General features: G+C 41.8%; 1 protein-coding gene across 6 annotated transcripts in view; it reads left to right on the top strand.

The window, feature by feature from the left end:
- Positions 1-2,852: 2,852 nt before the first annotated feature.
- Positions 2,853-11,733, top strand: part of BRD4 (bromodomain containing 4) — a 108,072-nt gene continuing 99,191 nt past the window's right edge. For 2 of the 6 annotated variants that reach the window (XM_058174193.1, XM_058174187.1), the window contains exon 1: positions 2,854-3,073. The gene's annotated coding sequence lies outside the window, so the exon portion shown is untranslated. The other 4 variants (XM_058174194.1, XM_058174190.1, XM_058174188.1 and 1 more) reach the window with 4 other exon arrangements.

Raw genomic sequence — 11,733 nt, 5'->3', positions numbered from 1 at the left:
TGGGGGAGGAAGTAGGGAGGGAGTGCGCAACTTAGGCGTTCTCCTGGACGACCGGCTGTCCTTAGAGGATCATTTGACAGCCGTCGCCAGGGGAGCTTTTTATCAGGTCCACCTGATTCGCCAGTTGCGCCCCTTCCTTGACCGGGACGCCTTACGCACGGTCACTCACGCCCTTGTCACTTCCCGCCTGGACTATTGCAATGCTCTCTACATGGGGCTCCCCTTGAAGAGCACCCGGAGGCTTCAGTTAGTCCAGAATGCGGCCGCGCGGGTGATAGAGGGAGCACCGCGTTGCTCCCATATAACACCTATCCTGCGCGGCCTGCACTGGCTACCGGTAGTCTTCCGGGTGCAATTCAAGGTTTTGGTTACCATCTTTAAAGCGCTCCATGGCTTAGGACCGGGATACCTTCGAGACCGCCTTCTGCCACCGATTGCCTCCCAACGACCGGTGCGCTCCCACAGAGTGGCCCTCCTCAGAGTGCCATTGACCAAACAATGTAGGTTGGCGACCCCCAGGGGGAGGGCCTTCTCTGTGGCGGCACCAGCCCTATGGAATGAGCTTCCTCCAGGATTACGACAACTCCCTGACCTCCGGACCTTCAGACGTGAACTGAAGACTCTATTATTTCAGCGTGCGGGACTAGCCTAAGAACAATGTTTTAACCAAATTTTAATGGGGGTTTTATTGGTTCTTACTGTTTTAGTGATCAGGCTTTGATAATATTTAGTTTTAATCTGGGTTTTAAATGTTTATTTATTACATTGTTTTATATTGTTTTAATATGCCTGTGAACCGCCCTGAGTCCTACGGGAGATGGTGCGGTATATAAGTTTGATAAATAAAATAAATAATGGTGGTGGGTTAATCCTATTATGTCCTAGGTCACCTCCTGTTCTTAAAATTTGGGCGGGAAATGTAAATTTTAATCCCATCAGCTGGAGCTGAAGGTGTTTTGTTTGTGAATAGATTGGCTCAGTCTTCCTGAAGGGGCACAAAATATCCATCTGTAAAGACTTCAGGCATCTGCTGGAGGTTGTTTTACTATGCAGGAAACTTAGGCTCCTTTTTGCCTTTAAGAGTGTGTTTCTCAATTTCTCCTTTGAGGAAATATAATATTCTGCCTCTCTTTAATATTAAGAATAAAGAATATTTCTGCTGACTGCCGGCTGCCTGCAATTTGGCAGTTCAAATCTCACCAGGCTCAAAGTTGTCTTAGCCTTCCATCCTTCTGAGGTGGGTAAAATGAGGAGCCAAAATTGTTGGGGGCAATATGTTGACTCTGTAAATTGCTTAGAGGGCTGGAAAACACTGTGAAGCGGTATATAAGACTAAGTGCTATTGCTATATTTTAATCCGGGGAGGAGCGGCTTCCTACACCACCTTCTGATAAGCAAAGCAAACAGAAGAGCCAAATTCACTTAACAACCAAGTCACTAATTTAACAGCTGCAATGATTCATTTAACAACTGTGACAAGAAAGATCGTGAAATGGGGCAAAATTAACTGAAAAAAATGTCTCACTTAGCAACACAAAGGTTGGGCTCATTGGTGGTCGTAAACCGAGGACTACCTGTACTGGATATCAAGTCATGCTTACGAACTGGCACCGCGAGTGTTTCGTGGTAAGTGTAACCGGGCCGCCACCTCTCCCTTCTATGGAGAGAGCAATGGAAGACGGTCGGTCGGCCAGCACTTCGCAATCCTTCCAATTCCATTTAATCTCAATTTGACAAGGAGAAAGCTGGCGTCGTTTCTCTTGCGGAGACTGGGAGGTTAAGTGCTGGATGGTTAAAGTCCTTGGCGGGAACAAGGCCGCTCCTCCCGTTTTGGGAGGCCAACCTTCGGTCTGTGGGGAGGGAGGGACGGAGAGAGAGGGGGGGGGGCTTACAAGCAACCGCTCCTAGGAGCATTGCTTCCTCAGATTCGGAGTATGTGTATAGAGATTCTCCGTCATCCAGGTCACGGTTGTCCCCAAAGGTGCTTTTTCATGAGGCAACTGGACTTTCTCGCTTTTCTTTGAAGCTGCTTCTTGGATGAGAAGCGAAACGTCTTCCAAGAAAAGCGAGAAAGCCCACCTGCCTCTTGAAAAAGCACCTTTGGGACAGACTCAGAGTTTTCCGGCAAATCAGAACATTTGCACGGCGGGAAGGCTTGTGAGTCTATGTGCACTAGCGACGCGCTTCCGTGTCTTATATTCGGTCGGCTCTTCAGAGGTGGAGAGCAAAAAAATAAAATAAAACGAAGGCATCACTAGAGGGCAGCAGAGAGATTTTTTTAAAAAAACCCGAGAATCCATCTAGCGGTCGTCCGGATTTATTTTTTTTCAGGTCGGATCTGGAAGCCCCGCTTTTGGGGTGTGGGGGGAGTGAATCATCACGGAGAACTCAATCGAAAAAGCCAGTTTTTTGAGCTCGGAAGCAGCAGAGGGCTGATAAAAGTAGGCGTGGTGTCACGTTAAAACCCTCCAGGCAAAGCGGCGGCACGGGAACTCGGATGTCGATCTGATGTGGCGCTCACAAATGGACCGATCTGGAATGCTGCATCATGACAAGCGGGAAAGAACCTTGATCATCCGGCTTCTTGGGGCTGGTATCGTGCTGGAGAGAAAGCTAAGAGTAATAACGGGGGGTAGGGAACCGTCTCGTAACTGTGACATTATTGAAATAAATGCAGTGTCCTTAACAATGGGAATCTTTTTAAATATGAAGGCGTCATCCCGCTCGCTCCCGAGTCCTGTCGCAGAAATGAAAGCAATCTCACTCTCCTCGCCAGTCCTACCGCAGTTCAAGTCAAGAGGCGTGTCTGAGAATTCGAAGTCCTCTGTTTTACGCGAGGCGGGGCTTGGTGCGTGGTGACGTAACGCGCTGCGCGGTGAGGTCAGCGTAGTGCCGCCGTTGCTGGTCCCGCTGCCCGTCGCTCGGTCTGCTTTAGTCGTTTTTTTTTCTTGAGGTACTCGGCCCTTCAGGAGGAGTGTGGAGCTTTGTCTGCGGCCGGTGCTATACGGTATTTGCCCTGATAAGAAGATCGGTTGGCAACACAGCCTGCTTGCGGCTTATCGTTAGGTATCAGGTAAGAGCTGGGCCGGGCCGGGAGAGGCTGCGGAGGTTGGTATTCTCCTTGGGTAATTACGTTGTCTTGCCGGCGTAACCCGCATTGCGTAATGTGACCGTTGCGTCAGGCGGATTACGTATTTTGCGCCGGGGCCTATTGCGCAAAGGGCTTTTGAATCTGCGCCGTTTGGCGATGGGGGTTTTCTTAGGATTTTCTGAGAATGGAAGAAGCCTTTTCTCTGTCTGTCTTTATGCATATTTTGCAGCTGCCGGACACATTGTATGAGGGAGAGATTGCGTGGTAGTCGATTTGGTATTTTGCACGGTTACGCGGATTGCGGTAGGTCTGAAGAGGGCTTGGAGAGGATGCGGAGTTTGCGTAAGAGCGTCGTCGTTTTTCCCCTGTAGGATACGTGATTATCGTAAGCGCGTCCGTGTCCTCAGCGCGTACCGCTTAGGAAGTCGGACTCCGTTTCCAGAGCGCTTCCCGCCTTTGCCGGCTGATCCGGATGGCTGCGCGCCGGGGTATATCTCCGTCCGTGCGCCGAAAGAGAGGAGACTCTCGGCGCCGGGGAGTCCGGTCTAGTGCGCGGGTGGCGCAGTGAGGGAGCCTGGGCGGGGCGGGTGCTGATGATACTTCCTGCCGCCGCCATTTTGTCGTCGAGCAGGAGGGGGAAGCGGCGGTGGTGGTAGCGGCTGCGGCCCGGGCCTGGAGGGCAGCCGGCTGGTAGGCAGCGATAGTTGGTGGTAGGGGAGCGGGAAGGCAGGCTGGCTGAGGAGGAAGGAGCGCCTCTGGGCCGCTCCGCCTTTCGCGCCGTGCCCGCCTGCTAAAAGCGGCGGTTCCCGTAGGCCCGGCCTGGCGCTGCTCCTCTCCTAGCGCCGCCCCCACCTGGCATTTCAGGAGAGCTCCTCGGGGTTGTGTGGCTGCCTTAGCTCGCAGGGATTCACCGAGAGTGGAGACTTTTGCTGGCTGTTTCCTTTGGCTGGGAACTGGTGCCTTTCTTGGCTCCCAGAGCGCAGCGTTTCTCGTGTGTTTTGTAACCTGACCGGGAAGGCTGAAGTGGCGCGGGGGAGCGGCATCCTGACTAGCCAGGCCGCAGTTGGCGTCCGTGTCGAGCTCGGTAGCTGCTTGTGACCGGATGATCCGCGCTGCCGGCCATTGACCCCTTAACGGCTCCTTTTAAAACCCAGCTGCCTACCTGGTGATTCCCTTTAACTTTCTCTTCCCTTCAAATGTTTTCTTAAACGTTACCGTTCTCTCTCTCCCCGTCCTTTTCCCACGCGGTCAAATAAAACGCTTAGCACGAGCCGAAAAATTCTGTGTGGTCTTAAATACAAGCATGTATTCAATCCAAGTATTTGTTTAGAAAAAGCAGAAGAAACTATTGCACCTTGTTACTTAATTTCTAAAGGATGCCTTTTCTTGTAGGTCTTTCAAAAGAAAACTTCCATGAATGGGATTCTTAATAGGCTGTCTCACCTTCGGCAGCAGTTTCAAAACGTGAAATATTCCCATTTTAATAAGCCAGAGATAACTGTCAACTAATTCTTGTATAAATAGTTACCTAGATAGTTAGAAATAATTTTATGTAACGTATCATTGGATTCTGTAAACTGCTCCCTGTTTTTGTTTAGAGATTTGTTGCAGGTTTAGGTGGCTAATAAAATTTACAATATCAAAGATTTTGTTCGGTATTATTAATCAGCCTCTAAACTGACAGGTTAGTTTGGAGTAAACAATGTTTTTTTCTTGTAAGTAACAAAATAAAACTTGGAAATACTGGTCAACTATCAAAGTGATTCAGTTCATTATTATATGTATTTTTGTATTACAATCACTCAAGCTTTCACTAGTTATAGATATACTTATATTGACTTAACCAGGTATCTCCCTGACCGTGCAATTACTCACTTTGTATGAAAATAGTTAATTTACTTTTTTCATCTTTATTCTTAGTACATTATATATGTAAGAACATGTTTGCAACTTACTTAAAAGACTTGGAGATGGACAACTCAGCTTGTATCATGCTATTTTAGGAATTTTGTTTGATCCCAGCAGCTGATATGTGATAGTTCTGAAATTTAATTCAGATATGTTCCTGAAGTAAATATTTCTGCAGAAGAAAGTACTCTGTATTTCTCCTTTCTCAATTCCATCACCCCAAGCAGAGGTAATAGTAGAGATTAAATATACTTCAATTAGCTTTCTATCATCAATACTATTTGATACAGTAGTTTGTATGCTATATTAAAGGATAAATAGTTGTAGATTACTAAAAGAGCTGCTACTCAAAGGAAATACCCTATTTTGATGAAAAGATTAATTCCATTATGAAGTGTTTAGATACTCCAGTTGTGCATAATTATAAAATAGTCACCAGAAGCTTTTAGGATTGGCATAGTTACAGTTACAATTTAGCTTGTCATACATGAAAATTTTTCATTTTCATTACCCCTTCTCTAGGATTTCAATAAATGATTTTCTGGACACAAAAAGTCACAAAGATTGTATTGATCATGTAGGCAAAACTGATATTTGAGGAGGCAATTCAGCCTTTCATTTGCTTTGAGTTATATTTACTTTACATTATATTTTTTGAAAAGTCTCTTAATGATATTTACACATGGCAATATATGAGACTGTATTTCCACATATGAAATATATGAGTCATATCTGGTATCAGTGGGGCATTCTTTTCCTCAAATGAATAATCAAGTCCTAAGTGCCCTAAGCATTTATCATTGTAAGATCGACTGCTTAGCAATATTCACAAATATATTTAATTTTTATATGAATTAGATGTTGATGGAGGTGGCCCCACAATATGCAGTTATTAAAATATATTGCCTTGTGGCAACAGATGGGAGTTAAAATCCAACCTGTCAGATAACTCATCAAAATTCAGGATGTCCTTGACTTACAATCACAAATTGAGACTACAGTTTCTGTTACTAAGGAAAGCCGTGGTTAAATGAGTCTCGCATGATGCTACAGTTTTTTTTTCCCCATGATTGTTAAATGAATTATTGCCGTTGCTAAATGAATCCAGTTTTCCTCATCAACAGAAACAAACTTGGAAGGTGGCAGATGATGTTCATATGACCCTGGGGTCATGCAACAGTTGTAAATACATGCTGGTTGCTAAGCACCTAAATTTTGATTACATGACCATGGTAATTAGAGCAAGGATCAGTGGTAAATCATTTTTTTCACTGTCTTTGTACCTTTGAACAGGTATTATATAAATGGTTGTAAATTGAGGACTACCTATAGTAAAAGAAGTAGCAGTGATGTAATTGATGTTAATAGTGATTTCATTATTCACTTATTTAGAATCATTGGATCAATATTTGGAAGTTGGCAGTATTTTAGTTGTTTGCATGGGGGAATAGGTGGAAATTGGGAAGAGAACCTAGAGCATTGTTTCTCAACCATGGCAACTGTAAGACATGTGGACTTCCAACTCCCAGAATTTCCCCAGCTAACACACTAGTTAGGGCCGGGATTCCCAACTGGGGGTGCGAGACGATATTCCAGGAGGTACGAAAACTTGGGTTTAGAAGTTTCAAAATTATAATGTATATGCATAATTATATGCATATAATTATTTAATTTTGTAAGGAGTGCAAGAATATATCAGAAGTGTTCTAGGGGTGTGGGGTATAGAAAAGGTTGGGAACCCCTGAGTTAGGGAATTCTGGCAGTTGAAATCAACCCATCTTAAAGTTGCCATGATTGAGAAACACTGGTCTAGAATATGTCTTTACAATGACAATTTGCTCTGGTAGTTTCTGCTTGACTTTTTGGAAATACAGGAAGCTGTTGCAGTTTTTTTTCTTAGTATAAGTCTATGTAAACATTTACATTTATTTCACATTTTAATTGCTACACAGATGGATTTAGTAGTGGTTTTGCAAATTTGATTTACTGATTTGAGATCTTAGACTTAGATAATATACATATTTTGAACCAATTGTTCCTAAGAGCAACAGTGTAGAAACTGCTGTCCTCCAAATACCTTTGACTAAAGCAGTGTGACATATGATCAGGGATTGTTATTGTCCAACACAGGGATGTCAAACTTGCGGCATCACGGCAGTGTCACATGATCTATCGTGACTTTTTTCCCCTTCACTAAACTGGGCTGGGGCAAAGCCAGCACGTGATGCATGCGGGCCGCGAGTTTGACACCCCTGGTCCAACACATCTTACATCCATCCACTTTCCCAACTTTATCATAGAATATGAAGATGATTCAGGACATGCTTTTATGGTGTCATTCCCCTCCCTCCCTTCATTCTGGCTGGTCTTGCTAGTTTCTGTGCTGGTGAAAGGCATCATTTTCAGATGCTTAAGTGCATAGATTTTTTCCCTCATTCCTGTCTTATGAATCAGATCTCAAAATGTCTTGAGTCTTCTAATACTGTCAGAGGTTATCTCTGAAATTGCCAGAGATACTCATTCCAATTTATGTCCAAACAGTATATCCTTTAATAGACATTGTCAAGTTCTCTTGTTCAGGTTGAAAAGTAGGTAGGCATTTGTGGCAATATGGAAAGTTTGAAGTTTTTGGATTTAAAAAGTGAAAAGGTTTTTTTAGAAATGCTGTCACTTCTGAGGTATATTGTATCACCCAATACAAGTATTATGTGAGGTAGAATTTGGGAGTTCATACCTGTGATTAATTATCTGAAATGCCTTTTTTAAAGTTCTGATCTTACATGAATATGAACTGTTAATTGCATTCAAATCAGCTATCAAAAATGTAGCTAAGAAAGATCCTGTACTTTATTGTTAATAAAAATGCCATTTTACAGATATATTAATGTAACTTGGGTCTGCAAGTTTTGTAATTTTAATATTTTGTTTAAAAATTGGAAAGACCTCTGCCTGTTTTTTCTAAGTAATTCTGTATTTGAGAGGCAAGTGGATTATTATATGAAGTATAGCTGATGCTATAGCAGATGCCCACTAAAGGATACTAATCTGTTAATATCAGTCTAGGCTGTATAGTTAATTGATTAGACAGCAGCTAGTATTGTGGTTTTTAATTATATTTAGTCTGTGGGAATTGTTTATTTTAGGCCTCAGTGTCCATGATTAATGCCTACATTGCAGGAGAAAACCAGGTGGTGGCTGCATTGATCCATGAGGAAAAGCTGCCAGCTTCTGTAGAAGACCCTGCCACCATTCAGTCCAACCAAACTAGCATTAATAACATGCAGTGCTTTTGAGTTTTGAGAACTCTTCATCTAGTAAAGTGATACATATTACAGGGTGTGAAACATGGATGTCATGTCAACAACTACGGTACTAGACACAAATTACACGGCTGCATTTTGGACCAATTGAAATTTCTCAGTAGTCCTCAAATGCAGCACCATCTAAAAGGCAATGCAGTAAATTAGGTAAATGCTTATAGAGGACACGAGCTACGGTCATAAAAACCTTTCACTCAAGATAGGTTGCAGTTGGCATATCAGCATAACAACTGTACCTGGGCAAAAGCCTCCCTGGCTATGATCTCCACCTGTTTATCTGATCAAAAAGCTTGAGTTTAAGAGGTTCCCACAGTAGGTGCTTCTCCACACCCCCAAAAGCTTTCTGGATAGTGCAATTCTTTAAGAAAATCTCATATTGCATTTTTCATTGTTTTCAGTTTATTGCTATACATACAGTCTACTGGAATATAGGTCAATACAGTTAACCTGTGCTAGAACAAAGATATAGCATAGGTTAAAGATATATATACGTATATACATACATATACATATATAACAACATAACCTTGTTGCTGGTATCCTTAAGATTTATATTGACTGTTTCCCTATGACTATCATTAAGTGTTGTACCTTATGAATCTTGACGAATGTATCTTTTCTTTTATGTACATCGAGAGCATAGGCACTAAGACAAATTCCTTGTGTGTCCAGTCACACTTGGCCAATAAAGAATTCTATTCTATTCTTGACTATGTACTATAGGAAGCTCCTAGCATCCATTTGCTACTGACAGAATCAGCAGGACTAAACTTTTTTTTTTCATAAAAAAGTTTTATTTTTACAATCATATCAAACAGCTCATCCAATCTAAACTTTTTTTGTATTTAATTTGGGGTGCTTTAAGAAGGAAAATGAGTGCTGTAAATCTTACCAATTTAAAGTTTTCTAGATGGCAGTTGATACTTTATTAATTATCAATTCTTTTATCTCTGATCTGCTAGAGGAAGAAAGTCAAGTTAGAATAAATAGATTATTAGAGAATACAGACTAGTCTACTTTTTCAACATTTGGTTAAAAAAATTGAGTTCTTGTGATTCAATTATCTAAAAGTAGTTTACATTCATGAAGTTTTGAAGATGAATATTTAGAGACTCCTTTGATGTGAATGACCTCTGACTTTCTAAATATACTTAATGCTTGCTTCTCTCAATTTTTAAACAATAATTGTCCACTCTGCTTGAGTGAAGTTCTTGGCTGACAAAGAGATAAAATATATTGAAATACAAGAGAGGGCTTGGTGATAAAATGTTGTCAAATAAAAACTAAAAATGAGTATGGTAATGAGAAATTCCTTGTCTCTTATTTCAAACTTGGGAGCAGAAAAATTTATAAATCAAATGTGCTCATAGAAACTTCTCTGCTATTAGTGTGCAAATATTTTTACAACTATCAGTAGGTACTTGAGTATTTTATACTTGCACATATGCATCTGCCCTCACAAAATCTAAGCCCTTGAATTATTGGTCTTAGTACTCATAATGTCATTCAATGTACTAGAATTTGGCTTTTACATTGAAAAATATTATTGACTGAAACTGCTTTCTGTTTTCCTTAAGAAGTAGCTAATACATAACATGTCAATACATTGTTCATTATTTAACCTTGTAGTTACAGGTAGTACTATGACTGTAATTGAGCGCATAATTTTGGTGATAAATTATGGTGCCGGATTATGACATTTTAAGCAAACCTATTGTTTGCTATGATGTGTTTTTTCCTGGAAACTGGAGGTACAGCTGGTTTCTGGCAAAAACATAAGTTGTGGTCAGGTAATTGCGAGATGTCAGAACTCCGAATCCCGATCATAAGTCCCATTTTCAGGGTCCATTGTAACTGAGTAGTCACTATGCAACTGATTATAAGTCAAGGACTACCTGTACATGGTTCCATATGCTTCCACTATTTGCTTTCAGAACAGAAATTACCACACCACCACCAGACTTAATTAGATTTGCCTAAAATTAACTGTCTAAATTTAATTGGATTCCCACTGAATCTCCAATCTGAATTCCTTTCATGGCCTTTACTGTGAATATAGTTGATATGTTGAGGATAGTTTAGGAATGGGAGACAATTCTTAGTTTCTTAAATGTAGACAAGATGCAAAGTTTTTAATAGAATTATTACTGCATCACACTTCATATTTCATATTCACTTCACAATATAAGGTTCACAAAGCAGAAACAAGATTTGTTTTAAACTGGGAAAAATATTTTAGATCAACCCTGGTAACTGCAGTGCTGCTTCATTATAGAGTAGTGGTGAGTAGTGTTCCTGGGAAGGAACAAAGAATGCCAGGAGCATATGGCAAAAGTATGTACTCTCATGAGGGTCATCTGTGTAGGAAGATCATCACAAATTTCAGCTAAAACAGGCAGGCAGGCATATCTATATTGGGCAGCATCAATATGGGAGATAATAGTCAGACTATCACATTAATGACAATGGCATTATTTAGTATAGGCAATTTTCGGTTTATGGTAATTGGGACTGGAATTTGTGTAGGTTACTGACTAGATCATAAAGTATGATGTCACAGGACCGCACTGCTTAGCGACCACACTGCTCAGAGAGTTTCTGTGATTAAGTGTAACATCATGTGGTTGCCATTGCAACCTCCCACCAGTTTCTCCAATGACTTTGCTTGCAGTGAAGGTCATAAATAGCAATTGTGACTGTGGGGCCCTGATGCTGTAATTGCAGGCTGGTTGCCAATTGGCTGTATTCGGTTCATGTGACTGTGGGAACACTGAGATGGCAGAGATTTCAAAGACTGGTCATGAATACCAACTTGTTTAGCACTGTTGTAATTTCAGATGGTTGTTGAAATAGTTGTTAAGCGAGAACCACTTGTACACAACAGAACACAATGGTAGATTACCCCTGTATTTTCCCAAGTAAACCATGTAGATAGTCTTGATAGTGGTTGATAATACAATGCTGGATGATGAATCCCCTCAAGTCACGTGGCACTCAACATATTATTGAGGGAGAGCTAAGGAGCTTTCAGAGAACCTACAGGTATCTTTGATTTATGACTAGTTGCTTTAGCAGCCATTCAGTCTTATGACAGACCACCCAAAAGGAAGTTATGACCCGGAAGTTATAATGGTCACACTATTATTTTGGGCACTTGGCACCCGGCCCACATTTACTTCTGTTTTTTGGCCAAAAAAAATTGCCCAAAGCAAACTTAGCAACTACCGCAGTGATGGTGAACCTTTACGGCACCAAGTGTCGAAAAAGGAGCACTTCAAGCACACATGCATGCTCATCAGGGCCATGACCAGGAAGAGGAGCTGCCCAGGGGGCATGCATGTGTCAGATAAGGTACAAATGCATGCCGGCCAGCAAGTCTTCCGGGTTTCTGGCGCCCGTGGCAATCAGCTGACC

The sequence above is a fragment of the Ahaetulla prasina genome, chromosome 2 (genome assembly GCF_028640845.1).
Source record: "Ahaetulla prasina isolate Xishuangbanna chromosome 2, ASM2864084v1, whole genome shotgun sequence".
NCBI lineage: Eukaryota > Metazoa > Chordata > Lepidosauria > Squamata > Colubridae > Ahaetulla > Ahaetulla prasina.
This window is presented reverse-complemented; position numbering and strand designations above follow the sequence as displayed.